At 44.5% G+C, this 26,657-nt stretch overlaps 1 protein-coding gene across 1 annotated transcript in view; it reads right to left on the bottom strand.

The window, feature by feature from the left end:
- DUSP26 (dual specificity phosphatase 26) overlaps positions 1-24,329 on the bottom strand; it is a 41,474-nt gene extending 17,145 nt beyond the window's left edge. Inside the window, 2 exon segments of the mRNA XM_027781111.2 lie at positions 11,714-11,787; positions 24,171-24,329. The gene's annotated coding sequence lies outside the window, so the exon portion shown is untranslated.
- Positions 24,330-26,657: the final 2,328 nt, after the last annotated feature.

The raw sequence follows: 26,657 nt of genomic DNA, 5'->3' as shown, positions 1-26,657 counted from the left end.
ATTTAAATATCTCATTCACAGTGTCCAAGTGAAGAGCTGAAGGATTTGGAGAAGCTCTTTTTCTGCTCGCTCACCTCCCTCCTCCCCCAAATTACTCATGCTATAGTTGTAACTGGTGTGATACACATATTGCACTTGCCAAGCTTTGGCTAGAATGCAGAATATATCTGAAATATGTCTACATACTCCTGGAATTCCAGAGGAGGAGGAGAATTAAGCCAATAATGTATGTCTTACAATAATACAGAGCTATTGTAATTACCTAGGAATGGTGGGAATGATAGGAAATTATCATGTCAGCAACAAGACAGGCCAAATTCTGCCATTCACTAAACAGCATATCTATAAAGTCACTCTGCTGGGAATCGTAGGGCTGTGTTTGCGAGGAGGTGGTTAAGAAAGAAGTGGAAAGGGGCTGAGCTCACGCGGTGCAGTTAACAAGAAATAATGGCAAACTATAGGTGAAGAAACTAATCTTTTGAGATCTGTCTTTCCCCATCGCAGATGCAGGACTCAGTTTCCCACTTACTCTTGCACCGCAACAGATGTGTGTATCTGAGCTTTCTGTGGGGTTAGTTCTGAGGCGTTCTGGTGGGCTCGGCAGCTTCCCTACTGAAAATAGAGTCTCATCTTGGCAAGACATAGTCAAGATGACTTTCTGAAAGGTGGGGTAAGGAACACAGCCTGTCTCTTCCTTTGTCGGTGCTTCCCTTGTGTGTGCCAGATTCCCACTAAACCCAGTGAGAATCTAATGGAGACAACTGGGCCTTCAAACATAGATTTCAGGAGATAAAGGGAGTTTCCCTCTCCTTTTCAGCAGAAAGGTCTTAAAGTTGAATGCAGAACCACACTGAGAATAGTAACCCAGTCACGAGGAAGGCTCAGTCTGTGAAATTCGTGTGCTAAGCTCTCCAGCACAGTCTCAGCAGTCGCTGGAAGAGCTGATTCAGAAATGTCCAGAAGTTCACTCTTTCTCTGCCCACAAAGTTCTTACAGAACACAAAACTACAGTGACTTTTCCGCTTGAAATCTTTCAAGTGTCTTGTCACATATTTCTGCAGGAAGCGCTTGCATTTTCCTTTCCGCTGTTGGCTCAGCAATCTGCTGTGTGTGCACGCAGCTTGTTCTGTCCTCCTGCAGTGCAAATATCCCAGGGGCTGCAACTGGTACACAGGGCTAAGCCGGGATCTCGGGGTTCGTTCCCCACGAAGAAGTTCACCTGTGAGTGGTCTCTGTCAGCTTCTTTCACAAGGCCTTGGAGAGGCTGGACAGACTGCAGCTGGTGTGGTTTTAGCTGTTCACAGCTCTCAGCTTCTTCGGGATGGGAAGGAAAGGTCAGACCTCTCTGTGGCTGTGAGCCGCTCCCGAGGTGGCTGCAGTCATGTGTGAGTTTGTGTAGTGGCATGCTGCTGTGTGTAGTAGCGTGTGTCTGTGTTACTACATGTATCTGGTGGCACTTACGTATACGGAGGGTGATGGGGGCACATCTGCTCCAGCTCCAGCTCTGCTAGGTGAAGACAGAGGTAACACCATATCTTACAGGCAGCCAAGCGTGTTCACAGAGTTGCACATCACAGATCCAGCCACGTGTGTAGTGCTGGATCTGCAGTTTGCCTATGGACCTGCACATGAGCAATCTATAAACCCACTTTAAACACAGATGCAAGCAGGGTGGGAGGAGACGGCAGCACCTGCTGTGCCCTTGACATTTCTTCCTTCCTTCTCTGCTGAAGAAGCTGATTCCAGTGTGAACTGGTTGCTTTGCGGCTGTTAAATATTAGTTCTGCTTTAACAAAGGTGGTATTTTATCATTAAGTGTTCTGTCTCCAAGGAGGAAAAAAGCCCAAAACCAAAAGTGCATGAGTCAAATCATCATTGCAGTAATGAGTGGCGAACTCCTACAAGGCACTCATTTCACCTGCTGTTCTTTTCCCTTTCTGTTGCTTTGTGTTCACTCACTTCCTCGCTGCAAGAAACACGACTTCTGGCTGAGCTTTCCACACCCACACAATTGGCCAAATTTAAGGTATGAACATTTACAATGCAGACAGGCAGGTTTATGTGTGGCCAGCACGATTCCTGCTTGCTTTTGAGCGTTTCACATAGAAGATGAGGCCTCTGTCTTGTCTGTCGTTTATGAACTGTTTTTCTTTAGGAAACAAACAGCAGATGTAAATGTGTCATTTTTTTTTCAGAGGAAAAATATCTGACCTCTTTGGGTTTGGTCATGCAGACTGGCATTCTTTGCAGCTCTTCAGGCCTGTTTCCTAATCTGTGAGGTTACAAAACAGCGTGGGCTCTGGGGCTGTCTCCAAAGAGCAGGGAAGGGAATAATGAATTTAGCGGATGTGTGATCTACTTGTTAAAAGAGCTCGGTATCCAACACGAGCTCTTGAGTGACCTGGTCTCATACTTCTGTTCCTTAATGGAAGCAAACCAGCTCTGGAGCTCTCTCCTTTTGGGGCTCCTTCTTAATCCCACTGAAGACAATGCATCAGAGCCCAGGACTCCTTTTAGCCACTGCTGATTTAACACAGAGTCCATCTGCAGTTTTCATTTCCCCTTGTTCTTCTTGTCCTGGAAGCTTTGAGGCAGGAGCAACTTTCAAACAGATCTGGAAAGATTCCTTAGAGATGAGGGCTCTGCAAACCTCCTGATAAATTTCTGCGTGTGTGTGTGCGTAAAGTAACATTGTCTGGTTTTGTTATTTTATTGTGGGTCTCAGCTCTGATTTTTTCTTACAATTTTAGCAGTTGAATCATGGCAAGAACATCACAATTTCCATTTTTCTTAAAAAAGGAGACAGAAAATGACAAAAGCTTGAAAACGTGAAGCAAGAGCAACTTGCAGAATCAGAAATTAGAAGATGAAGCTGCCACATGTATTATAGCATCGTTAAACTTGTAACTTTTTAAAAAGAGATCAAAATATTTCTGGAAGACACTCATAATTTCTCAATGCTTGGTAGAGACCATAGAGACTTGTGAAATAGTTCACATTTGTAAATATTTTATTCCTATGACTAAAACCCATGTGATTCAAGCACACATTGCTCCATGTTCTAGTACAAGGACTGAATAATAAATGACCGTGTTGGAAACTACCTCACCAGAAAACAGAACAAAACAACTTCACTGTGCATTATCTGACTATGAGAAGTGAGATGCTGGTAGGAGAGAGAAGGAAGACTCCTGTTCATTGTAGATCTACTCAGGGAACTCTGCAAAGACAAACATTTCATGCAACTTCCCCTTTCACCTGTTTTATTCCATTGCTGGGCTGTCATTTCAGCAACGTCTTTAACAAACAAAAACCTTATGTGAAGTTAATAGTAATTGCAGGAATTTATCACAATTGCCAATCAAGGTGTGTTGGTAAGACTCATCCTTCTTGTTTAAATTAGCTTTCACTGCACATAGACCACAAGTTGTCTGTAGGAAATAAATCCCAGGGAAATTACAGCTTTCATGGTGTTACATGACCTCAACAGCCACCTTGCAGCTTAATTCCTCTCCTCAGATACTTGGGTGGCCTATTACAGCTGTTTTCTGGAGTAGAAGAGGACAATAGCCCTCAACACAAAGCCTGAAATAATTCTCTCTGTTTCTGAATGCAGTGAGGATATCAAACAAAATGCAGGCTTGCCTTGGACAGTTTTGTAAACGAATGTGAGAACAGAAAGCCCTGGCCATGTTTACACCTTGGTCTGGTTTGCTGCTCCAAACCACGCTGCTGGCACAAATTCTGCTTTTGGCTGTGCTGATACAGCGACTTTTTTAAATGGAGACAAAACTGACACACCTACAGGCAAAATTCAAGTGTGCACACAGATGCAAATGCTTCCTCCTAGACAATTAATGCACAGAGATTTTTACTCTCTGCTGATAATGGTGCCATGAGGAAGGTCCTTAGCTGATAGATATCAGCTGGAGATCTGACTCTGTAGGAGAGAAGGTGAGCAATTCAAACCAATAAAGGGTTGATGATTTCATTCTGCTGATAAAAGTCTATATTCCTGTCGCGTCCAGAGTTATTCTGCCAAGCACATATTCCTATTCCTAGGTTTTAGCCAAGTACATATGTCAGGAGCTATATGAACCACAGACTGATACACTTGAGAAATTAAATTAGATCGTAAAACTGCCTAGGGATTGCTGACTCCTTCCCTTGACCTAGCTGTGCATTTGGAAACAATTTATTGCTCAAGTTTTACATCTGAACATGCCCCTTTGTTTGAAGAAGAGCCCTGGCTCGTGCAGACGTGCCATGAGACTGGGACCACCTGTAGGGTAACATTAGAGAAACCAACAGGGCCACATCAAACCGTTCTCTGATTCTGTCTTACATTTCCATCTTAGATGAGTATCTGTTGCAATCAGCAGGAATCCTTCCGCTGACTTCACTGGCTTTCAGTAAGATCTGTTGTTTTTAAAGGATTTTCAGCATCTAACTGCCGTTGATTTCAATGCCTGTTAGGCACCTAAATTAATTTTACAATTCTAGGCTTCAGTGATTTTTACATTGGGATAGCCTGTTAACTTGCAGTAGGGCTATTCCTGTTACACATTGCTGCGGGTAAGCTAAGGAGAGTCGGTATAGCTCCCCTGTAAGGCCTTGCTCAGCTCTGGGACAGCTTATCCTGCAATCTAACGCACCCAGCGGGGGTGATCCCATCATCCCAGCACAGCTCCTTCTCCACCTCGTCCTGTTTTCCTGCTGCTGCCTCCAGCACTGCTCCTGAACCATACGCCTGCTCCCATGTTTACTGATTGGCTCTTGTCTGATTCCGACACCTATTCTGAAAAAGGAGTGATTAATTAATAGGGCTCATCATTTTACAGGAGCTACATAAGCAAACACCTTTCCCCGCATCTCTGAATTTTCAGAGTGCCGTTCTTCCTTCCAAGGTACCCAAGTGACAGCTGCTTAAAAATCATACAGATGCCTGGCAGCTCAAACAGGAGACTGCACTGTGTCGACTAGTGCGTTAACAGAAGTAAATGCACTTAACAATTTACCTTTCCCTGGCACAATATGGAGCCTGTCATTTGTCAGGAAGTGGTGGAGCTGTGAACACACTGGGGTGTTATGAAAAAAATAACTTGGGCTCCAGCCCTCCTGACAGGAGTTGCTCAAGGGAAACGCAAAAGAAAAAAAGGAAAAGCAGCTGATATTTAATGGCTTAAGGATCAGGGAAGACACTGGGTGAAAAATAAAATGGAGTTTATGGAATAATTGCTTCTATGCACGCTTGTCTGTTCCAGAGGATGAGCCACATCAGCTCTCATAAACTGTCACAACTGATGGAGTGATTTAAAATTGCAGTGGAGCAGTACAAAAGGAATTTAAAGAGCTGTGAATAATTACTGTTGTGGGTGGCTGCGGGCTGTGCAGGCAGTGACTTGCAGATGAGACAAGCTCTGCACTGCTGCTAGCACTGTAGCTACCAGCAAGGTCTCCTATTCCCCCATCTGGAAGGACGACTGCAGACAGTGACAGTCCTTAAAAAAATCTTAACAGGGACTGCATGCAGCATGCACAGACATAATGTTCCTTTTATTTACTCCCCGCAAACTGGGAGTCACTCCACCAAGCCAGTGCATTTGTGCTTGTGTACAAATCTAGCATCAATTTTGCAGAGATGTGGTGATGTTATGGGTAAAAATGAGGTGTTGGAGGTCTTTGTCTGGATCCTGGCCCTACACCCAAAACGCTAACTGAGGCACTGAGAGGTGAACCACCAACTATGATGGCCAAGTTCAAGACAGCAGTGAGGCATGCACATCACATACTATTTAGGGGTGTAATATCAAGTAGGTAGTAACGTCGTCTGCTAGAGGTGATTTATGCAAGAATTGCAACTACTTCCCTCCACTAACTGTAGGGGCAGTTCCATTAGCGGTCTCTGTCTCAAACCTGTATATAATCTGGATGCAGTCCCAGGCACAAACACAGGCTGGGCAGAGAATGCACTGACAGCAGCCCTGAGGAGGACTTGGGGGCTCTGGCTGATGAGAAACCCAACATGATCCAGCAATGTGCACTTGCAGCCCAGAAAGCCAATTGTATCCTGGGCTGCATCAAAAGAAGCGCAGCCAGCAGTTGAGGGAGGGGATTCTCCCCCTCTGCTCTGGTGAGACCCCACCTGCAGTGCTGTGTTCAGCTCTGGGCCCCCAACATAAGGAGGACATGGACCTGTTGGAGCAAGTCCAGAGGAGGGCCGTGAAGACGATGGGAGGGCTGGAGCACCTCTGCTATGAGGACAGGCTGCAAGAGCTGGGGTTGTTCAGCCTGGAGGAGGCTCTGGGGAGACCTTAGACCAGCCTCCCAGTACCTACAGGGGCCTACAAAAAGGTGGAAAGGGAATTTTACAAGGGCATGTAGTGCTAGAACAAGGGGTAATGGCTTTAAACTGAAAGAGGTAGATTTAGATTAGGTATAACGAAGAAATTCTTCACTATGAGAGTGGTGAGGTGCTGGCACAGGCTGTCCGGAGCAGCTGTGGGTGCCCCATCCCTGGCAGTGCCCAGGGCCCGGCTGGACAGGGCTGGGGGCACCCTGGGCTGGTGGGAGGGGTCCCTGCCTGTGGCAGTGGGGCTGGAACTAGATGATGTTTAAGGTCCCTTCCAGCCCAACCCATTCTATGATTAAATCCTGGTACACCTTGAAGCCTTGATAAGATACTGGAATTCTGCACAGCTCCATTCAATTCTATTCTGATGCTTATGGACAGTCACCAATGTGTTGCCCTGTTACCAAGGTGTCAAACCCGGATCACTCTCCAGAACCGACCTCCTATGCAATCCTGTTTGCCCCTTCAGCTTTTAAGCCCGTAAGCTCATACCTCACACATTTTCCACAGTATGAGGCCTCATACTGAGGTCTTGTTCTCAGCTGGGGTCTGTAAACAGTCATACTATAAATACTACCACAATCCTGACAGTTTCTTCAAAGCCATATAAGTACAGAGCATCCACAGGTCAGGAGCACAAAATTATGAGCTCTGTTGGGTGATTTCTCTAGCAGTTAATGAGGTATAAAGCAAACAAGTACTTTAAAAGGGGTCTGATAGTTAAAGGAGCTTCACAGCAGCAAACATCTGGAGGAACACTGTGCCCTTTGATTATCTGCAATGTTTCCTTGAGCTCACTTTGGTCCATAAACCAAGGCCTCAAGCCACACTTCCTCCCAAAGTCTGCACTCCCTGCCTGTGACCTGTAACCTGGTATCTCCTCCTAATTAAAGTCAGCAGACCTGTAATGTCCACTTTGTAAACAATTTCCAGTTCAGCGGTGTGGAGGTGGGGATGGACACCTAGTATATCACTGGAGACAAAGAGGACTCCGCATTTCAAAGTGGGGAGGGGAGTATCCAAGGGATGTGAAATTAAAAAGCCAGAACAGAAGAGGCTATCATTTAAATTCACTGGTTTCAATTTTGCGAGGTGCTTCTTAGCTGCTGCTAAATATGCTGAGAGGGGCTGAGAGATAAATGGGTCAAGCTTAGCCTCTGTCAGCACTCTTGCATCTCTAAATCTCCAGGATCCTTCCATTGCTGTGATTGTTTACTGGGTTCCCAGACTTAGGGAGGCATTTCCTGCATAAAAAATAGTACCTCCCTGCTTCCTCCAGACAGTCTCTTTCTTTGGTCAGCAGCCACTGAGGAAGAAAGTTTTCCGTGCAGACAGATTACATTTCCTCACCCTACAATATCTACAAATTAATAGAAAGAGGGAGGATAGGAAGAGGGTGCTTTATGGAGGCTGCCGGGCACAGCATGCGCTGATCCTCTCCAGCCCTCAGCCCACACCGAGGAAGGGCACTGCAGAGCAGAGACGCAGTGACAGAATTGGTCTCGTCTTCAGCAGCTGCAAGACCTGGTCCACGCTCGGCATCCACACAGCCGAGCAGGCACCGGGCGCTGCGGCAGCCCAAGGGTGTTTAGGCAGCAGGCAGGCAGGCAGGCAGCTCTGCGGTGAAACATTCGAGTGGTCTTGGCACTTGCCGAAGCCATGAGGTGAGTCGGTGCGGGACGGAGGAGAGACCACTGCACTCACTTCAGCTCTAGAAATTCTGCCCCCAGGCCAAGGCTGAGGCACAGGAGCCATTGCCCTCTGTCAGACGGCTCCAGGGCCGCCAGCGGGACCTGCCTGCCTGCAGCTGCCACGTTTGTGCCTACGGTCTGGGCACTGGGTTATTAGAGTTACTTTGAAAAAGTCATCAGCTGCCTACTGCTAATCGGAGAGTATGAGAAGTTACTGGTTACGCATCACTGCCTGCTGTCTCTCCAAAGATTGTTGATTACTCTGATATGACACGTAGTGGCTGTGGCTGTGCCGGTGCCATGACAAACCCGACACCCTCACAGCTCTGTCAGGAGCGGGAGGCACTGCTGCTATTTGGTCCAAAAAGCCCTTTGCTTGCTTCTGAGAAAAAACACAAAACCACAGCAGAAGAAACACTGGTGTCATTGTAATATAAAGCAGTCAGGGCTCTGTCCAACCCGTCATAAACGTTGGTAGAAGTGCAGTGGCTGTGAAAAATAGAGATGGTGAAGACTGCTGGGGTAGGGAGAAACCTTGAAGTTGCAGGAGAAAAAACAGCACGAGATTTAAGGCTGTAGGACCATAGCGATCAGTGTCCCCTGCAGCCAGTGCTGGATGTTAGGATCTACCCCTCACTGCGTACCCCAGACTCTCAGATCGGGGCAATGCAGGGAAAGCTTAACCCTTGTATTTTTAAGTTAGTACAGGGATAAAATAGCAGACTGAAGCACACACTCCTTTTAACTACTGCTGTTTTCCAAATGCGATTCCTCCATCTTTCAAGTACTAAAAAGGTCTCCAGGTCTAGAAGAGCTCAAATAAAAGTTGTTCTACTCCCCCAAGCATCTGCTTCATGTCCTGGCTTTCTCGGCTTGCTTTAAATGACTATCTCCCGCACTTTGTTAATTACGTGATTACAGCATCCATTGACAATGAGAAAATTAAAACTCCATGCTGCCTTTCAGACAACACTTTATTACTCTGCAAAAGAGGCTGAATGCAATTTAGCAAAGCGCTGTGCTGAACAACCGGAATTGTTCTCTTCCACAGGCTTCCTCCTCCACTCCCACTGTTTCCCCAGAGACCACAGTGTTTGCAGAGGCTTAATAAAGCAGGAAAGAGAGCAGGTGTGAAAGGAAACATCAATTACCATTAGCCCTGACAATCCTGGACGATCCCACCCATGGAGAAGGAGCAATGGCAGTCAATTCTGTCTTTCTTTCTATGCAGATAATTAAGTGCTTTGCTTTGCTTGTAAAGGCAAAGCTGGTTAGGACTTTGGGATAGAGGGAAGGCAGGGATTACTGTTAGCAATATCTGTGCTACAGTTGTGACTGTAGGCCTGGACTGAGTTCAGACTTCCAGAAACAATCCCCCTCTTGAAGATTTTGCAACCTAAACACATCGGAGCACTAACAGTTCTGTCCGTACAACTCTCATTGCAGATGAATTACTGGTCAGATACTCACAGGTGGCAAAGGAGCAGGCCTTCTACAACATGGAATGCTAAAACCTTTGGAGGAGTTGAACATCCAAACAGATTGTGATTATGGACCAGGTTCTCGCAACTCCAGGATCCCCTACAATCGGCGGGCGGGGCAGAAGTGGCACTGGGTTCTCTGGTGATCTGGCCACAGTGCTGAGTGGTTTTCAAAGTCTGGTCCAGAAGGAGTTGCCCAAAGCCTCACTGGCAGTCTTCAATACCGTTTCCTCATTATCATCCTCTTCCCCTGACTTGGACATTTGCTTGCAGGAAATTTCACAGGTCCTCCAATAGCTAATGGGAGGTATTTATTTCCATTCCTTTGGTGCTTCAGTTTTAAGTATAGCAATAATTCAATGTACCTCATTTTGGGGGAAATGAAAGATTATCCTTATTTTCAGCTCATTTTTTTGTGCTTTATTTCTCTCTCTCCCTTTTTTATTGAGCTCTGAACATTAATAATCAGCCCTCATTAATTCAGTTAATTCTTCAAATCCTCATATTCTTCATGCCCAGCACTATAAAGCCAAAGAGGAGACTAATGAAAGCTGAAGAGATGGTTAGAGTTATTAAAAATCAATTTTTTTTATTTGGTAACCTTGGGGGTGTTAATATTCTCATCTCACATCTTCACAGTGTCGTTCCTCCCAGAGGAATTCAAAGCTTTGTGGATTTGCCAGATGCAGGAGGGCCTCTTCCGAGTTTCTGGGAACCCTTTAGTTTTAAGGTGTTCTGGTCACACGTAAGTCATAATGTTACAGGACCTTCTCGGGGGCTGCTGACCTCTCTGGAGCACGGGAAGGGGAAGAAGAGCTTTGCAGTCCAGAAGACTGTTATGCATTGCTATCCGTCCTCCCTACAGGTGCTTTCACTGTGGTCAGCACAGGGGGTGGTCAGGAGGAGACTGCTGTGTGGGAGGGAACCCACCTCCCCCAGTCCTGGCAGGCAGGAGGGCTGCAATTAGCACATTGGCTCTGGCACGGGCAGAGGAGCAGCCTGGGTTCCTGCCTTTCATTTGAGGAGATTAGCGATAATGGAAAATGCAGAACATTAAACAGTGGAGTGATTACATTGCGGAGGAGGACTGGCAGAAAGATTCGTACCAATGAAGGGGTGTGAAAAGGGGTCACAAAGCTGAGTTTACTTCAAGCTTAAAAAGTGAGAGAGAGATGTTTTTCAGGTTTTGCAACAATTCATTCCTGTCTTGGGTTTGATCTGACTTCACTCCCTCGGTGTGCCTTTCCTTTTGGCAGCATTTTTAATTCATGAATACATTTGCACGCCCTTTGGTCACCTGTCCTAATGACTTATCCTTCCTATTTCCTTTACTTGGGTAAGTCCAAGTGCCTCCTGCCAGATCCTGCACACTAAACCACAGTCCTAAGCATGAGAAAGGGGAGGAAAACCAGCAAAGAGCAGCAACTCCCAGTTCCCTTTGTAGGTAGGGCACAACAGGGGAGAGGACAGAGCTGGCTTAAGAGCAAGGGAGGAAAAAGGGATCTGAAAAGCTGGCCATGAACACCAGATCTCCAGCTGGTGATCTGTATGGGGTCTGCAGAGGTACACTGTCTGCATGATCTCATACTTGCTATTATCATCTTGTCTGAGACAAGGCACCATGGCAACCAACACATTTTCATTCCCTCGTCTTTACGATGATGTTCCTTTAGTTCCCGAGTCCCTTCTCTGCTGAATGGGTGACAATCCCTTTACCAAATGTCGAGAAACATCCTTTTGTCAGCACCTTCCTTCCCCTAACACACACCTGAGAACAGACCTGGAAAAACACCCTCTTGGGGGGAGTGATCCATCAGCTTTCAGTCCCACTTCTATGGGACAAAAGACTGTGGGTATGGGATGGCCGTGACATTCAGCTCTGTTCCTTCCAGTGCATCTTTGGTGCCTCCCATGTGAGATTTCACCTACCGAGTGACTCTCGAGAGGGTTTCTATTGTGTATGCTGGCCAGGTTCCTGCGGGATTCACTTTTAAATCTCCTTTTCAAACAGATAATTAAAACATAATAGTGTTTACATTACAGATGGAGCTGAGAGAAAAATAATAATAGCAATAATAATCATAAGAAACACTACTTTGCTACTCAGGGGAGTTCGTCAAATGACTCTTGGAGAGGCTTGGCACACTTTAATGAGTTTAAAGAAGAGGATTTACACTAAGTAAACTTACTCAATTGTTCACACACGACTGGTGAGGTGAAGGAAGCGTTCAGAAGCATGCAACTGAAGCAGCTAGCACTGGCTCTGCAGGAGGACAAAATAAAAAAAAAAAAAGGAAAGGGTATTAAAATCTCATAACTTTTATGGTAGTGGATATGTAGAATGGAATTGCACTGCAGAGTCCAGAAGCTATTCTAAATTAATGGCTTGGCTTTTCCAGTCCATTCAAACAAGCTCATTTCATGCAAGATAAATTACAGGACCCTGCCACCCTCACTCCCTGAAGAGAGCTTTCTATAATTCACGATGTGTGTGTAAGGGAATGGACGGTTGGGTTTTCTGACAGATATCCTGTGGCACAATGACCTGCTCTGGAGGCTGTAATATTTGATTCACCCAACACCAGTTAGAACAAGAAGTAGCCTGTCTAAGCAAAAAAGAGGGAAAGGACCAAAAGCAAGCTCCCAGTACAGCCAGCTAAAACAACCCCATGAAAAGTAAAAAAGACTTGCTGTATAAATATCTTCTAAAAATTGCATGGCTGCCTCAAGCCTGATTTTGTGGGACAAAACAAGAAGCTTCATTTGGTAGTAGCATCTAGTAGAGGAGAGGTGGCTTGAGGACTGGCCTGATCTTAATTCCACTGCAGAAGAAATAAAAGACAGCCCTAACCTAACAGAGATGAGAAATCCAGTAGCTGTAATGCTGAGATTCCTTTTCTCCCCCTTTCTAGTGGCATTAAAATTGGCTCAATCAACCTAAACAGCCCATTATTAGAGCTATGAGCTTGACTCCCTGCTTTTCTTTCTTTGGAAAGGCTTGAGAGGCAATAGCAAATATCCAGTGGACTTTGCCTCAAAGCACACTCCTGCTCCCCTTCTGCCAACACCATCTCTGTCACTCCTGTGCTATGTTTTTGTCACCCATTTGAGCCACTTAATTACATTCTCTTTTCTTTTGGAAACAGCTGACATGTAATTATTTTCATGATTAACACTCTTGTGCAGCTAATTGTAATTATACCTTATAATCACAGTTGTGATCGTCAATTACTCATCTTTGCCTCATTTGAATGTTTTTCTTTATCTGAGTTTCTGGAAGTTGTCTTGACTGAAAACACATACACAACAAACTAGCCCAACTTCCCAAACTTCTCTGTTTTTCTCCAGAGGGATTAATTTGAGGCCACAATAATGAATAAAGGCCAGATCGTTGGCTGGTGTAAATCAATGCAGCTTCACTTGTGTCAACACAGCAATGATGATTTATAGCACTTGAGATGTCAGATATTTTACTAAGAAAATAGTGTCATCTAAGAAAATATATCTGCCTTAGAACCACTCTATGATATAGTTTCCATGTATTGAGCAATGCATATTTTTTCTTTTTATACCTCTATCCTCTTATATATTTTGGAGAACCAAGAAAAATCAAACCATCCTGTATACTTGCTATGTTGTATATTATGCAGCATTTTGAAAGGCTTTTCATTCTACACCTTGAAAATACACAGGGGACTGATTCTCCTTTTGCTCATGTCAATTTTTATGTGGCGTAGCTGTCAATCTGAATTGAGCAGCTCCTGGTTTACATCCTAGTGTGTGCAAACTGCGTCAGACATCGGATGAATATACAGTTTTACAGGGAGGATACTAGAATAAATTCTAATCCAAGCCACATACAGGAAGCTCAGTAGTCCAAGCTACATACTTACGACTTAGAGAACAATATGATTTTCAGCTCAAAAACTGGTCAGTGTTTTGCTAGGCTTGCCTCTAAACCATGGTGACAGGTGGCAATAGATTTATTAATTGTAGTGGGTGCCCAGGAGCTTAGATTCAGGACTTAATGGACCTGAACTATGCTGGGTGATGTGGAAATACAAAATGTGAAAGCCTGATGGAAAATTGTCAGTGCAGTTTCCTTGCTCCATCCTTCTCTGCCCTCTTTGGGCAAGTGCTTTAATTCTGTGCACTGGGCTGCAGGCTGGGCCTTCCCAGCCAGAGCATGTGGTGCTTTGAAAATCATTCCCCATTCCCAAAGAATTGGATGAATGAATAAAGAGGTGAACTCCCAACCTGGAGATTACTGCTGCATTAATAAAGCAACTGTGAACGAATTGTCTCAGCTGCCTGAGCCAACTAGGATTATTAAACCAGGTCCCTGATTTAATTAGAGTGCTTAAAACTCATGCTAAAAACAAAAATGCAGCTCTCAGCTAGAACACAAGCTTTGTGCGTGAAGGGTCGCTGCAAAGGTCAACTCTTCCCACAGTATATTCATGATTATTGAATCAAATGCTACGGTGGAACTGGAGGGCTCCACTGAGAGGGGGCAGGGAGGGAGAGCTGTTGTCCCTGCGCTACAGCTCTGAGCACTGCCTGAGGCCAGCAGACAATACAGATTATTTCTGCCTGCCCAGCAATTTGCATGAAATGGCCTGAAAGAACAGTGTCTACATTGAATTAAAACAAAATGCACATGCACCAGAACTGCCAGCCCTGTTACAAGGCAAACAGGGCGATCCAGGACAGAACGGCATGACTTAAATCTTCCCCGGGCCCAGAGAGCCTCCCTGCAAGGTGGCCTGGGATGCGCTGACAGGGTGACATGTTAGCAAAATTACTGAGCTGTGCTTCCTTGCATCAGCAGAAGTTTGTGACACCCTGAACTGGCAATATAGTTTCCCACCAGTGCCAATTCAATTAGATGCCCCCTGCCTGACAAGCAGAAAATGGACCTAAAGTAATGCCTTGTAACTGACTAAGCATTACACACTATTTATTCTTTAACTCTTAGTCTGGATTTGAACTGTGACTACAGGAAAAAGCCACCACTGCCCATGACTGTAGCTGTGAGCTGATAGGAAGCTTCTTTCCTTTTGAAGAAAATCAATTTTCAGACTTCAAAGGCTCCATACCTCAACTGCTTTTTCCTGGCCCAAGACTCTGCTGCATGGTTTTCCACAACTGACTAAAACTATCAGCATGACTGGCAGTTACTACAGCTTCTGAAAACTGCCATAAATTATACTTCTGCCTTTTCTGCCAGCCTAGCCAGCATTGGTACCCCAGCTGCATCCTCCGTAACATACCAGGTCTGAGATCAAAGCACAAACTCCCTTTAAAAATGGCAAGCACTGGAAAAAGTAAAGGCAAATTAAGCTTCACAAACAAAAAGTTAAATGATTCTGTTGTTATCTGAGTAGTTTCCAAATGTACCCATCAAAGTTTGGAGAATTATTTTAATTGATAGCTACAGATTAACAATAAGATAAATAGAGAGATTAGAAAACACCCGTTACACTCAGCTGAGGCTGTAGGAAATCTTCAAGTCTCAGCTAATTGTTCCATTTTGCAGTTTTAATTAAGTGCAGCCTCCTGAACTGAACTATTCCAGATAGCGCCTGAGCCTGTGCGTACCAGCTCACCCAGAGTTTCCCGGATATACTTTTAACTCCTCGGAACCAGCTTCTGACCTTAAGGACCGAGTTGGACAGTAATTATGCTGGGTGAGATGCATCGTTATGCAGAGAACTAGCATGCAAATGATGGATTTAAAGGAGTATCTACAGGGTCAGCTACAGGCAGGTGTGAGCCAGCTCCAGTCCAAACGAGGTGGACCAGTTTTAGAGCGATGCTGAGCCCAGCGTAAAATTCCCAGCCTCTCAGAAGAGTTTACTAGCCCGGTGCTGGCACTGCACCAGTACCTCTGTACGGTTTCCACTTGAGGCCTGGCTCACATCCAGCTGGCCCCGAGCGTGGGCAAAGCACGCTTACAGCTGTAGGCATAACCTGACAGCTCTGCACCGTGCAGAGACGTGGTGTTGTTTTCCCACACAGGTTTAGTTTTCACCAGTTGTACACTTCACCTCTAAAAACAGGTATCACCCTCCAAGGAGCCAGGTATCACCAGGCTCCTAATTTCAGGAGTTTGATGCTATCCCACACAGAGAAGGAAAGTTAATTTAAAGGAGGCTGATGACAGCACAGCCTGGGTGGGCTCACGCAGCCCTGCACAGTGATGTGACATGTCCTGTTACTGGTCTCATGAGTAACAAAGTCCTGCTTTGTCAGGCTCCAACCGGAGTGACCGGGGCTGGACTGGGACACTATTGTATCCCGGGACTGGAGGTTTTCCAGGCTGCACCTTGTCGGAGCAGGGAGGCTGCCCTGGGCGGCCTCACCTCTGCCCTCTGCGATCCCAGCGCTGTCTTTGACAGCTGCATTGCCGTAACCATCTCTGCAGCACAGCAAGCTCATTTCACAAACTGACTCTAATAACTACACACAAAATGGCCTGTTCATCGAGGCCAAGGGTTCCATTTACTCCTGAAACGTTACTTGGAAGAGGAAACGGTACATTTAATTAAGCATCTTGTTATGCTAGGCACGAAGGATTAAGCAGCATGGCAATTTCAGGAGACTTGGCACCATGGTGCCAAGAACAGTACTGGTGGCTGTCTGAGTTTGATGGGATTCTGGCTCCATGGAAAGGAGGTGTTTGCAGTTTTCTGCAAGGCGTTTCCTCTGGTCTCTCTAATACTGCTTGGTCTTGGGATTTATGAGAATCTTCCCAGATTACTACTGACTTCATATATGACACCCTTAAAATATGCAGTCATGCCCCTCCGTGTGTCCCCACCTCCATCTGTAAAATGAAGAAAATGGTAAATGCTTTGAGTTCTAGGAATAAAACACCCTCTTCGCTTTCTACCCTTTCAGCCACTGAAGCTGAGAATATAAAGTACAGCTCTTCTGCTGGTTACAATGTGGGAATACACAACTGTAAATACTTCTGATATACAGTGCTGTGAGAGGAAAATCAGGCCCAATTCATGCTAATGCAGGACCCACTGAAATTCACAGGCTGGATTAGGTCACCATCTGGACTATGGCTCTGTCAGTCTCAAACTGCCTTCAACACTGAATGTTTTAAAGAGAAGACACAGCCCAGTGAGTATATATGCTACGATACAATTGTCTTATCATCTCTGCACTCAGGGGTGCCTGCACAGAAGTTCTCATTCACACAGGGATAATTATTAAACTGATATGGTCGGCTCCTCCTCACTCCAAGCTGCTTCTGCTCCTAAGCTAGGTCTGGCTCTGAATTGCTCACGAGAGGAATTTGTCTTGCAACTATGAGTCTATGGAGACGTGCTTTGAACCCAGACATTTTAGAGAGCAAGGTGATGGAAATATCCCCCTATATAGCAGTATTTCCTTATATCCATTCAACTTCTAAGGTTGATGGTCAGGCAGAGGACATCACTGCAGTTAAGAAAGAATGAAATACAAGAACTTCACAAGAAAAGCTCTAGGGAACAAGGGGGAGCCAGGAAGGAGGGTTGAGATATATAGTTATAGCTGACATAATGAAGAGAGAAATGCAGCTTGGAGCTGACAGGGAGGGAACAAATAGGAAGAGCTCCCATAACAGAAAAGAACTGCAGATTTGGTTATTGCAGTCCTATTTGCCCATTTACTACCACAGAAGGTACAAACCTCTGCCTTTCACTGTAAATGAAGACGGACATGGATGTGTGCTGGCAGGCAGTCTCACACAGAGGGCATTCCTGCACACTAATGTACTCCAAGGAGCCCTGAGCTTGCACTTAATCGGAGGAAAATACACCAATTCACACATCCTGTTGTTGCTCCAGGTCACCCTGACAAAGCCAGCAGCTGGTGCTCTGGGACTGGGTTGATGGTATATTATACCTGCCACTCTTTATTTGTTAGGGCAGCAAGAGTTTTGCATTAACACGGTAACTCACGACGCTGTATTTAGGAGACAACAGAGGAGATGCGCTGTGTGGTTGTAATGCATCTTTTGGCATGCATTAAGGGGATTCATCTTATCATCACTGTTCAGCAAAGTTTTTAACCATGCCCTTAACTTTATACAGCAAATAAAACCAGAGCAATCAACAGGAGTCCTTTGTGTATATATTCACATGGTCACAGATCTTTTTTATGGAACATCATTTAAAGCACTGTTATACCAATAAAAATACCTAAAAAACTACCTAGAGACCAACCAACAACGCATTTGCATTTCCTACCTGTCTGTGTTACTGATTGAGACATTTTGCACAGCCTGTACCTTAGGCGTGTGGGTGAAGAACAGCACGGGTAGGATCATGTGTACGGAGTATGTGCACCCTGAGAACTGATGTTCATGTTCCTGCACATGTTCTCTTCAGGCTCCCTCTGCACCAGTGATGCTTCTTTGATCACACTAAAATCAGAAGCATCTTCCAAAAATTCAGGTTGTATTAAAAGTCTTATCCTTAATCCCTCAACTTGAGTGTATTGATAAGAAAATACCAATTAAGTTTCATATTCCCATGCTGGACCTGTAGTCAGAGACTAAGGAGATTATGTGATCATTCTAATTTCACACCCAGGAATGTTAAATAGTTATAACTTTATCTCATTCAAACAGCAATGGCCTGTGAGCTCCAGGGTCCTTTTGGCCTATTTGTTGCTACCACTTGCAGATGTCCCCTGACCTTCAATCGAAACAACCTGGGTGGCCTCTCTGTACCTTCAAAAGAAGGATTTCTGCAAGAGAAACAGTGGTAGCATGCATTAGCAGTCTGACTATACCAGTATCAAAGTGCTTCAACCCGAGTCCTCAAGACAGACCCAAGCATGGATGACAATGTTAATGAACAGCTGCCAGCACCAGAAACTACAGCTCTGCTGCCTAATTGCATGAGACAAGAATATAAGCGGATGCTTGCTAAGGTAGCAGGAGACAAAGAAGGGTTTTCATACACCTGAGTCTACCAGGCACACCTAAGATCAGGCAGGAGCAATAGGACATATTTGCAAGAGAGACCTCCAAACCATGTGAAAGGGCTTGCAGTTGTAGGATTTTCTCTAGTTTGCTACCGATTTATGTAAAGTGAAATGACAAACATGGTTTAGGGGAAGTTTTATTACCAGCCATCCTTAAAAGCCTGGGAAAACAAGGATTGAACTAGGAAATCCTGCAAAGACTGATCATTTTCCCTTCTAAAATCAAGGTAAATCTGGTGGGGATTTGGAAATACAAACAGACTAGCTCAGAAACTCACAATCCTGCTCATACTGGCCAGGCAGAGGATGAGGTGAGCCTTAAAACTGTTGATTGGTTTAGTGCATCTCTATTAGGCACCTAAAAGCTGGATGTAAAGGTAAGCAATACAACAACACTACCTTCTTCCTGTTGGTCTGCCATCTTCCATCCCTCTTCATTTTTTCATGTACCCGTTAGCCTCCGGGCCTGCATAAGATCTGAAGAGACACCTTTCCTCAGTATGGCGCTCCCACTGAAGCCATTAAGCTTCTGCATGAATGCCCAGAACTGCTGCAGAGAGCTCGTTTCTGGCCGGAGGCCTCGGGCTGCAAGCTGCTCGGGCTGCAGCTGCCTCCCTGCTGCCTGTGTGTGCAGCACCCAGTAGAATGAGGCTCCCAGGCTCACTTGGCGCTAATGTAATATGAAAAGCAGTCATAAAAAATCACAGCTCCAGGCTCTACAGATGTGGGAAAACTGACTCCAGCTTTAGTTATTGCAAGGCATTATTTTTACAGGAACAAAAAAGCAGAGGGTGTTTTGTGAACAAGCAAGCAGACACATTCACTGGCGGCAGAACCTTGCAGCTTGGATAGTTTAAGCCCAAGCTTTCACTTGGCATTAGAAGGGAATGAACTAACCTTTTCCATTTCATTTCTGAAAACTCCAAACTAATTATCTTTTTGTTCTTCTTCCATCCTTTTGCTGCCAAGGGGAAGAAACCAGGACAGGACTTCTGGGTTTTCTAGATCTTGCAATATTTATCACCTGAAGCCTTGCTCCCAACAGGAACACTCAGCACTGAATCTTCTGTGCTTAGATGTAACCAGCCAGGGAGACTGGGATGGGCACTGGGAGCAACATTCTGCAGACAGCCCTGTAGGGAACAAGACCGTTCCGTTCATGCGGAGCCGAATCACTTACTGAATGTCAGATATTTTTTTTTTTCGGCTGGGCTTCTTTTGAGTAAGGACCCAGAAGACGGAGAGAGCAGCAGGAGAAAGATGGAAGAAAAGAAGAAGAAACAGGAAAAAGTGTAAAAAAAAAAAAAGAATAAGGGAAAGATTAAAAAAAGGGGGTGGGGGTGGGGGCAGTACAGGGGGATTAGGATTCAGGCCAGCATTGCCTGTTGTTTGCCTTCCAAACCATATGATATATCTAAGGAAAAGGCAGACAGCACATCTGAACAAAAATTACAGGTGGCTGAATTAATTAGCTCCAAATCCCAGCACCCCCAAACATCAGGCGCTGGGATTAAGGACTCAAAGCTAGTTTGCTGCTGAATCCCAAACCTCAGATATTATTTGGATTCAAATTGGAAGTGTTGCAGATGGGTTTGTTTAGGGAAGGAGAGAGAGCTGTCTTTTCCCATTCTGCCTCCAGCTGAAGCAGAAAGGCACCTTTCTCTTTCCTTCATAACATGATATTAAAATCACTGCAGCCTTCCCTACCCCTGTCTGTGCTTGGTTTTCATTGATCTTAACAAGCTTTCAGTTCTCTTCAAATATTCTGGTGCTGCAAGATGGGTAGGCTAGAGATTCACTTCAAGGCAATAGCAGATTTGCCTCTTTCTATCCTCTGTGCTTGTGGGACACAATGTGAAAGGAATTTACTGTCCTTAAATGCTGAAAAAGTCCTATTGTGTGATTAAACAAAGGGACCCAATGACAAATGGCATCTGATTTTACCCTGAAACACTGAAAAATTGCCAGCTTCTCTTGATTTTGAGGCAAAGCCCCTAAAAGCTCACCAATAACCACGTGTAGAGCCAGATTCAGAGAGATTAATCAAAATAGTTGATAGGCATCTGAATGACATTCATTTCCTGGTGCTACCATCTACTCCCTGTGATCAGTCATTTGATCCATCTGTGATTCAGTTCTTCCTACAAAATGGGAATAATTCTTGTTTAGCTGGTGGCAGCATCAGTAGCATAAAGCATTCATGCTGGTGAGATGTTCAGACATTATCCTCATGTAAGTGGAGGGAGAATCTGTGTGGGTTGAAAAGTTCACAAATCTTGCAAAGAACATAACTCGTATCTCCTGCTAAATCAGGTGAGTATCACATTGTTTACCAGGAACACCTTGGTCTAATTATCTGCTGGCAAAGGAGGTACAGAGGCATAACTGGCGCTACACTGGCTTCATCTGGATGGTGCCAAACAAGCTGGTAAGTTCATCGCTGCCTGTGTACAGCATCCAGAAGTAGTACACAGGGACACAATTAGTGTTCATGTGGCTTTTGTACTGGATGTGCTCAGAGGCCTGGAAGATATTTGTGTTTATTACAGCGTTGGTACCCAGTCAGGACTGAAAACAGTCATGGCCATGATGCTCACTCCAAAAAGGATTTGGTGGACAGAAAGCTTGAAAAAGCTTGAACAAGAAGAGAAAAAGAAAAGGCAGTTTTAGGACAGTGTAATCGTGTCTCAGCAAAACACTGAGTATGGCAATTAATTATTGATCGTGCATCCCTCTGTCTTTCTTTTGTTTCCTGGGGCTCTGCGAATATGCCAAACACCATGCCAGAGGTAATCGGGTGTTTTGCTTCTACCGGGGGAGTCAGCTACCTGTCTGTAATAGACCCAGTACAACTTGGATGCAGTAGCTTCTCATCAGGTCTGGGTTTTTATGTAAGCAGGCACGCTTTGCAATCCGCAGGTGGCTCAGCAGGTTGCAACAAATTTTTACTGCTTTTAGGTTATGCCTTGACCACACATCCATGCCACAGAGCAAACTGCCAGTGGCAATGGGCTGTTTGCTGGGAAGCAGCGCACTGGTATTCTGCAGCTGAGTTGTACGTGCACCACAGTAACGCCGTCTGCCTTCTTACCAGGTCATTCTCTCAAATCCCTGAGCATCCATGCTAGTTACTATATCCTTTTGGTACTAACCTCAGGAAGATAAACACAAGGTAGTCCTGCATGCAGCTGGCACAGTATCTCCTCAGGTTATGTGGAGGGGCATGAAAACTCCCGGTGAGGTTGCAACAAGGGTTTTTAAATCCAAGGTATTTCCAGGAAATGGGTATACACCAAAAAGCTATGCACCTATTATTTTGTTTCCTGTAACCAAAACACTTGCTTAAAAAGGGGGGGGGGGGGGGGGGACGACGACACCAACAATTTTCTTCTGCCTTGTTCAAAAACTCATTGAACAAAGAAACTTCAGAGACTGCACCTCCATCCTTTCTCACCCCTCGAAAGGTGACATAAGACATAACTTATGGCATCAACAGTACTTACAACAGTAATATTTTCTGACAAGTTAAACGAGGGTGGAGAGTCTCTAGGATGTCAATATGCATTAGCAATGGTGAGGGCAGCAGTAGTTTTTAGCAGGGAACTCTGAGCATGAGCTTAGGAGAAAAGAAAGCCAGTCACTACAGGATGGAGACAAACCAGGCAACTTTCTGGATCTGTGTAAATGTTTGGGAACTTCTACTCCCAGCTTGTGTCACTGCTTGCTGAAACTGGCATCTGGGGCAAGAATATGCTTGTATCCCCTCACCCTCCTGCAGGATAATGAATTTCCATTTTCCCTCCTTAAAACAAATGGCAATTCCATTACAATTCATTTCAGTTGGATGTCTTTGCTAATGCCACTGTAGCAGGGGCTCTAGATGGTGCCCTTACACATCCTTTTATATGTTCTCTTGGCATAGGAGCAAATCTTCTCTGGGTTTAGAAGAAACTCTGTAGTGGTTTCTCTGGGAGAGAGGCGGCTGTCAGGAAACCAGTACTCCGTCACTGTTTCTCTGACAACAGTCAAATATAAGGGTAGAGTTCCTCCTTGTAGGCAGTGTTAATCTAAGATCATAAATGAGAAAGTTGCCAGAGATAAATTTTTTATTATCTCCATTGCATGACTGGCAGGCACAGGGTGACATACCAACGCAGCACAAGGGATAGCATACTAGAGAGTGCCTGCTTTTGCAAACTGCTTTAAGTTCTACTTGCCATAAAAGTCCCAAGTACAATTAATGCTGTAGATATCTTACTCTGTGAATATAAGCCTCACCCAAAGGCCACTGCAGTCTTGCCCAGATATCAATCACCTTTGTGTTGGGTTCCTCATAAAACATTAGTGTGGCAGGAAGCCAAAGGGTTCTCCTACTTGTGCAGAGACATCACCTTTTCCCTTTGTGTGCGCCATGTTGTAGCAGGTTATATCACAAAAGTACGGTAGTGTTCTATGGAAGCAGTTGTTCCCACCAATATTCCCTTAGTTAATGATTTCTGCTTTACCTACAGCTGTGTCTGTCTGCACAGATGCTGTTCCCAACTTAACTGTGTTATCTGCAAATCCCCAAGAGAATAAAATACAGAAAAAATCCAATTGGAACAGTTTCCATCACGGGGAAGTAGTTCAGTTAGCTCCATGAATCCCTTATTCACATGGTGCTGAGAGCAGTGAAACGCAGGAGCACATCCCTTTGTCAGTCTTCGTCCATTTGTCTGTCTAGCTCTCATCTGTCTCTGTTCCCTTCATTAAGAGGATAGCAGGTGGCAGGGCGGATGATGGATGGGCAGAGGACAAACTAGAACAGGGTCTACTCATCATCCATTCGTGCACCAGAGCAAGATAAATGGTCATGAAGAGCTTTCAATTTATCCAAAGGCTGAGTCAGAAAGCCATACTACATGCCCTGCAAGGCTCTGTCTTAGGCATTGAGGGACACTACCACCAGTGGGCAAAGTACTGGAGCGGGCAGGAGCACACAGAACTGGTTCAAAGGTAGGATCACATGAACTACATCCCAGGCTTGGACATCTTGGATGTACAAATAAGTTATAGGCTGGATCCTTAGATTTGAGTTTCTCATGGATAGCCATGGCCTCCCTTAGGGGAAAAATCCTCTATGGCTTTTTCTGTGGCATGGATGTGTGGTCAAGGCATAACCTAAATAAAGGGAAAAGAAGCCCTGCAAAAGGGAATCCTCATGGTAGAATATTTTCTGGCAGTAAGAGCCAGATATTTCTGTTATTTACAGCTGCAGCTATAGACTCTGAACCTAACCCTTGTACTAGGGTATCACGCAGGTGTATATTAAAAAGTGAACAGACCTGAGGTACAGCCAGGTTAACAGAAGGTTATGCAGGCAGAAAATGTGTGTGTCAAGAAAGTGGGTGAATGTAAACCTTTGCCTTCAGCAGCTGAAGTCTTATAAAAATAAGTCTTATGAAATTACAAAATTACAAAAAGTCTTACAAAATAACGCAGCCCAAATAATGCACCTTTGTCACTGAAGAAGCAAGAAAAGGATCCTGGGTTCCTTCCACAAAACTTTGCTGACAGCAGCAGCAAAGTGAATAGTCAGAGACAGTGATTAGAAAGGAATAAAATCAGCAAAGAGTATGCACCAGAAAAAATTTTTAGTTATTCAAAAATTGCCCCTACCTCTGCAGCTTCCTCCACTTTTTCATGTGATCAAAGACCTCATTCCATACCAACATGGTCCTATTCTTTCTCTCCAGTATACAGGGGAGCAAATTCAATCTGTGAAGCTTTTGTCATTCTCTCTCTCTCCCCCTCTGACTTCCACTCTCTTTTCTTTGTAATGGTTTGCAGTGTACCTACCACAATGATAAAATGCATCCTGTTTACAGAGAAAGAAAAGTCTACCTCAGCATTTTTTCCATGGGAGGAAAATGGGGAGGGTGGGGGAAGTACATTTTAAAGCTTTTTAGCTTGTGACTTCTGCAAATTAGAAAACGTACACATCTTCCCCAGATGGAATATAGGCAATTACACTGTGAAAGCAAGTGCTATTTCTGTCCCTTTCTCCTCGCAGTCTTACTAATACTTTTAAGGTAAAGATACACTTGTTTGTGGTGAGGAAGATGGCCACCTTCAGCAGTTTGTGTCTAGTCTGAAATCAGGGAATGAGCTTTGCTTTGTATTAGTTTTCACAGTAGTTAAAATTCTTTGAAAGCCTTGGAAACCGAATTTCTTTTTATCCATAAAAGCCTGCAAGCTTTCCTCCATAGTGTTTTTCAGGCCCCAAACTGCCATGGGTTCCCACGGTCGCTTACTCATAGCATATGGGTGCTTGGGACAGTGCAGCGCCTGAGATGGGTGCGTTGCTCCCGTACCAGTGCCCACGCAGGTACTCCTAAGGGGAAAAATATCATAGCATCAGGGCCCCTTGGTGCCAACACCAACTGCTCTCAGCCCTAAGCCACCTATTGGTTAAGGTGGTATTTTTATTTTTATATACATATATCTCCACACACCTCAGACCTTGCTTAATTGATTTCAGTGTGCAGGAAAACACACCAGGAAATAATTGTTAATAATATTGCCTCTCTGATTCCATTTGTTCTATTAAGATTGAGAGAAGACATATGTAAAGGAAAAGCAAATAATTATAGGAATAAATACATGGCTAGGCATATGGATACATAGACAAATATGGACAGATGGACAGATCAGATCTATCTGGCATACGCCTATGTATGCCACCTCTCTGCATTTGCACTTCACTCAAAACTAAGCATGAGCACCTCACACAAACTGAAGACAAGCAAAGTAATTGCACAAATACCTGGTGAGAGCAGAGTATTAGGGTTGTCTCCTGGCTGAACGATCAGTTTTGGCGGTGCAGAGATTTGACCTGTACCAGGTAAAGAGGTAAGAAGTGCTCTCCCAGCTCTCTCAAAACTTCTATAGCTTGTTCTCCCTACTGCCCTAGCCCTACCTTATGCAAAGAGGTCTTTTTGTTCAATGCAGGCTTTCCCACTGTTACAGACTCTGCTTTTTTCGGTTGCCCTTTCTTTTGCATTAGCAGAGTATTGCATTATATTTTGCCCTCCCTTACCTAACCCTTTATCACTCCATATGTGATTGGAGGAGCTATCTACCAGCAGCATATGTGTTTAATCAACTTTAATACTTCCACAGACTATAAGTAAGAGAAATGTTCTGGACAGGGAATAATTATCATTTTAATTACATTAGAGAAGATAGTTAGACTGCCAGAGGGTAAAAGAAGATCTGTGGCTTAGTGCACTACTAGGCTGGGTAGTAGCAGCCGGGAGGTGGACCTGCTTTGGCTGTAAGGCAGCAGAAATATGAACGAAGGGAGCACATATCTGAAACGGCTTCTGCACACACACGCAGTTCTGGCTCTGGCAGGAGAGGAAATGGCTGAAACGGCACTGCTGCATCCCTGTCCCATCACAGCTCAGAGGTAAACAGCAAGTCTGGGAGATTCGGAATCATATTCCCCCAGTACAGATTTTAAAACATACATAAAGCATTAGGAATTTGGAATTTACATCTGAGTGACTTTTAATAACAAACAGAAAACTTTTCCGCTGCAGTGGTCACAGTACTATCAAGACAGCAATCTGCCTCAGGCACGATCAAGACAGGGAAACTGAGATACAGAGGCAGCATACAGCTCATCTAAGGCTATTGTGTGTCAAAGGCAGAGCTCAAAATACAGTAAAAGTCTGATTAAATTTATGGAATATCTTTAAAGTTTCAGCTTAGATTTCTTTCTATTTGCCCCAGGGTATAGGCAAAGCACATCTCCCATTTTTCCTTTAAATCTACAAAAGTTAGAAACATTACTTTTCATAAAGAAACAAGCGTATAATGCTGAGATTCACATGTAATCACATCTCTGCAACAAATGCAGCCTTAAGAACAAACAGTAAATATTGAGAGACTTGTACTGATAGAATCACCAAAACTAGCAACATTATAAATCCCTTTGGAGACTTTGAGTATCTGCTGCCTATCCTTAAAAGCTTGCAATCCAAGAAGTATTCGCTCAGTAAATTTTACATAGCTATCTGCTCTTGGTGGTGGGAGATTGGTTGCTGTAAGTCTTATAGGCCTGTTTCCTAACTAGAAGCCTAAAATGATTTAAACAAAGAA

This window comes from Falco peregrinus, chromosome 17, assembly GCF_023634155.1.
Source record: "Falco peregrinus isolate bFalPer1 chromosome 17, bFalPer1.pri, whole genome shotgun sequence".
Taxonomy (NCBI): domain Eukaryota; kingdom Metazoa; phylum Chordata; class Aves; order Falconiformes; family Falconidae; genus Falco; species Falco peregrinus.
This window is presented reverse-complemented; position numbering and strand designations above follow the sequence as displayed.